Here is a 5,264-nt window from a genome sequence, read left to right on the forward strand (position 1 = left end):
GTTGGCGGTACGGGCCGGGCGGGCCCCGCCTGGGCTCTGCGGGCCGCGGCGGGCGCGCTGTAGAGGGAGGGTGAGGTGGCGTGGCCTAGTTGGAGGAGAGGAGCGGCGCGGCGACGTGGCGCGCTCAGATTCGCCGGGGTGACCCGTCCGGCGGCGCGAGGAGGGAGATGGCTAGGGTTTATCCGCGAAATGATCCGAAATTTCGGGGAGGAGCACATATTTATAGGTAGAGGGAGCTAGGAGAGTCCAAATGAGGTGCGGTTTTCGGCCACGCGATCATGATCGAACGCTCTAGATGATGGAGAGGGTTTAGGTGGGTTTTGGGATAAAATGGAAGGGTGTTGGGCTGCAACACACACGAGGCCTTTTCGGTCCCTCGGTTAACCGTTCGAGCATCAAACGAAGTGCAAATGGTACGAAACTTGACAGGCGGTCTACCGGTAGTAAACCAAGGCCGCTTGACAAGTCTAGGTCCAACCCGGAAATGTTTAATCCCCACACACGAGAAGAAGGTAGAAATGACCACCGGAGGAAAACGGAGAGCCGGATTGCAAAACGGACAACGGGAAAAAATGCTCGGATGCATGAGACGAACATATATGCAAATGAAATGCACATGATGACATGATATGCAATGCATGACACGCAAGCAATGACAAGGCAACAACAGCGAATAACTGGACGACACCTGGCACATCGGTCTCGGGGCGTTACAACACTCCACCACTACGAGAGGATCTCGTCCCGAGATCTAGAATGGCACCGGAGGGACAAAGGAAGAGAAAGATGAGAGGTAAGACTAAGTTGCTTCTTTGACAAACGAGTGAAACTACAAACCTTGTAAGGTTGAACAAATTGAAAGAAAGAATGCAACGAGGAAGACAAAGTTGAAAGCACTCCGGTAGGGAAGAGTAACGAGGAAGAACAACTTCAAGCAGCACTCCGGTTGAAAAATTATGCAAGACTTGATAAGATGAAAAGAACTTGAGCAGAGGGCACAACACTCCGGTTAAATGTATAAACCGAGAAAAGAACACGGTCCTGAGCAAACAAGAAGATGGGTGAAAAGAACAACACCACAATGCCTCCGGAATGAAAGAATAGAATATAGATAATTGAAATAAAAGAATGGAGAAGAAAATGTCAACTTCTGCCACAAAAGAGCTTGAAAAGGCATCCTCACGAAAAAAGTCGAACGGAGTTGTTGGAACACCAACAACGAAAAGAATAGGCTTGATATGGTCTCATAGAAGGCATCTCAACATTATGAGGTGACAACTTGCCACTCACGGAAATGATTTGATTGGATTGACATCAACAAGGAGACGAGAAACTATTTCACCGGGAGGATAAATAAGAACTTGGGTCCTTTATAAGCGCCATAGATAGCAACAAACCTTAGGGAAGGCTTTAGGTGAAATATAACCCAAGATAATTCCAATGAAGAGATTGATGGATTTAAAATACCTCATTCCTAACAACATGTGAATCATGAAACATGAACCCAAATTATCAAGAATGACATAATGCCACCTCCAATGGTACGGTAGAAAGAAAAGCACTCTGGATAGCAAGATGAAGAAAGCTTGAACTCCTCTAAAAAGAATCTCAATGAACACTTCGAGAAGGAATTAACTCCTTGATGAACCATCATGTTGAGCCTCCATGAAGAACTCCGGAAATCAAAAGGAAGATCAAACGAAAAGAAAGAGAAGTTGAAAACACATGGTGAATCCTTGTAACGATTTAGATGAATCTCCATGGTGATATAATTGAAAGAGGTTGGAACTCCGGGAAAAAGAGAAGATGAACAATTGACAACGAGAATTAGTCATTGTGAACGAACTCTGGAGGAACGAATCCATCATTTGGATGAAGAAAGAATAAGAATTACATTATGCTTATCCTTCAGCATTTTAAATTGATGATAATCAACGGATTTGACATATTACTTATTCTCATAGAAAGGATTAAGATATATAATGCGCAAACTTGAAGAGGCCTTCGATGATCCATCGGTAGGATTTGAAAGAACGGAAGTATGATAACGTAAGAAGAGGAATCTTGAACAAACCATCGTAAGAATTGAAAATGAACGAAGAAAAGATAAAGAAACACCGGAAAGAATTAGAAAATGAACGAAGAAGCTTGAGGGGATTTAGATACATCAGAACGAAGAGATCAAGAACTGATTAGAGGATATTTGATTGATGCACCGGTAAGATTTGGAGAATGTGAGCTGCCAGGTGAAACGAATAATATTTGAAAAGATGGCCTTCGGAGGAAAGAAATGGAAAACAACTCATGAAATGCTCCGGATGGGTGAAAAGAATTCTCACGATCAAAACAATTATGAGAGGATGGCCTCGAACTAGAACCATGAATCTGGAAAAAACTCTTCTTCGGTCATCAAAATCTGAGAAATACGACGAGAAACACCACCATGAATTATTTAGACACTCCGGAATGAAGAATGGAAAGGTTGAGCCAACGATGAAAAGAATTTGAAATATCTTGGAGAAACCCTCTGACTGATGAAAATTCATTCTTACGTCACACTTCAAAAGATTTGACAATAGCTCCGGTGAAAATAAGAAGTGTCAGGTAAGATCATGGGAAAGACTTGTGGGTTAGGGCCCACTGAAAGGAAACACCGTTGAACAACTTAAAAGAGGGATTGCACCGGTTGAAATAAATGGCTTGAATGAGATAACAACCTCAGAATAGGTTTGAACGGATCTTGAAGGAAAAGACGAGCCTTCCAAGATATCTTCAGCACTTCGGAATAATTCAATAGCGAGAAATGAATGAATATGATGAGCACCGGCATGAGAAGGTATTTGAAACGAGGAAAAAGGGTATGATCAACACAACTTGAAATTGAAACCACCGGAGAAGAGAAGAAACAAAGAATGATAACTTGAAGCTCCGTTAGGATCTTCATGAGAATCACCGGATAAGAATATTGACGGAAAAGAATGGCGAGACTTCACAAGAATAAATGTATACTTGATAAACAAATCTTAGTCCTTGAGGAAAAGGGTGGGTGGGCGGGAAAAACACAAGCAACTTGGAGACGGATGAAATGAACACCGTTGAGAAGAACTGATAATTGATCTTGTGGAAGTTGAAATGATCGGATCCACTTGAAGAGAAGCACACCGGTTAAAAAGGATTGACATGACAAACTCGATTATCAAGAAGGATTAGTATTCACATGAGAACACCGCTTAGGAAAGGTATGGAATCAACATTTGACTTCGAAGCAACTCGAATACCACACTCAAAACAAAACAAGGATTGGCTTGCAAAATAAGCCAGAACAAACATATGATAGAGATTTCGTCTGAAGTTTTCGTGGTGGGGCCTACACGGGCTCGATCGTACAACACCATCATGTACAAGGCAGTGCACATGACATACGAAGCGTCCCCGAGTCGGCATAGCCAAGGACTCTTTAAGACACAACAAGACCACTATAAAACCAACCGTGAATAGGCGGACCACTAGACGTCGAACCCCAATTTCATATCGTACATCTGTCGGAAAGATATCCTAAGAGCTAGATTCTCACTTATAAACTCCCGAAACTTTCCGGTTGTGCAATCAAGTGTTGGGGATACAGGGGAAGCATAATATCTCACCCAAAACTAACAAATCCTACATCCAGCTGTATCCATCCTTCAACACATAACCAAGAAACCTTCGGAAATCATCTACCTCAACCTTCGAAAAGCATCCGTTATACAAGTTATGGCAATACTCCCGAACTCCTGCCCCAGTACTGGGTGGCGTCGAGGTTATCTCACCAACGAACTGCATAAAAGAGATTTTCGATGTCGGCGTACTAAACTCAGGTATTCCAGAACTGCAACGATAAAATTATGACGACAACACCTCAGAGCTCAACTCCCCGGGACACTTCCACAAAACCCCTGACAGGAGGCACCAATACAATGTTCTCATCATAAAACCATCGGAACGATTCCAAGATACCCGCGTGATCCTAAATTTTTTTAGTGAAATTTGAAAAGAGAAGAGTCAAAACTCTAAGTCAGGATGCCTTACCAGAGCGATGAGGAGACTGGGAAGTAAAAAGAATTCCTAAACTCTTCGATATATAATTCCTAAATGACTCAAAACATTTTTCTAGACACAACTCGGCCGCTAGAAATGATCAAGCAATGGGGATCCTAAGGTTGGGGAAGGCTCTGATACCAACTTGTAATGCCCTCTATGCGGCTATATCTCCCACGTGTCAAAGCACGACTTAGAGGCATAAGCATTTAAAGCAATGTCGCAAGTGGGGTAAGCTTCACACAACCCATGTAATACATAAGGGAAAGAGATACAAAGTTGGCTTACAATCGCCACTTCACACAATTACATGAATAAAGCATTAAATCAACCAGATACAATCAGGGTCCGACTACGGAACCAAAATAAAAGAAGACTACCCCAAATGCTACATAGATCCCCGATCGACCCCAACTGGGCTCCACTACTGATCGACTGAAACGAAACAACAGAAAGGACAAGATCTTCATCGAGCTCCTCCTTGAGCTGGGTTGCGTCACCTGCTCGGTAACATCGGCACCTGCAAACTGGTTTTGGAAGTATCTGTGAGTCACGGGGACTCAGCAATCTCGCACCCTCGTGGTCAAGACTATTTAAGCTTATGGGTAAGGTAAAGGTATGAGGTGGAGCTGCAGCAAGCGACTAGCATATATGGTGGCTAGCATACGCAAATGAGAGCGAGAAGAGAAGACAAAGCACGATCGATAAACTATGATCAAGAAGTGATCCTAGAAAAACCTACGTCAAACATAACTCCAACGCCGTGTTCGCTTCCCAGACTCCGCCGGAAAGAGACCATCATGGTTACACACGCTGTTGATGTATTTTAAAATAAGGTCAACTTCAGGTTTTCTACAACCGGACGTTAACAAATTCCCATCTGCCCATAACCGCGGGCACGGCTTTCGAAAGTTCAAATCCCTGCAGGGGTGTCCCAACTTAGCCCATGACAAGCTATCACGGTAAACGAGGGATATTCCTTCTAGCGGGAAGACCCGATCAGACTCGGAATCCCGGTTACAAGACATCTCGACAATGGTAAAACAAGACCAGCAAAACCACCCAGATGTGCCGACAAATTCCGATAGGAGCTGCACATATCTCGTTCTCAGGGCACACTGGATGAGCAAGACATCAGGTAAGCCAGCCCTGAGTTGCCCCTGGTAGCCTCGGACATCGCTCGGTTG

Source organism: Triticum aestivum, chromosome 4A (assembly GCF_018294505.1).
Source record: "Triticum aestivum cultivar Chinese Spring chromosome 4A, IWGSC CS RefSeq v2.1, whole genome shotgun sequence".
Classification (NCBI taxonomy): Eukaryota; Viridiplantae; Streptophyta; class Magnoliopsida; order Poales; family Poaceae; genus Triticum; species Triticum aestivum.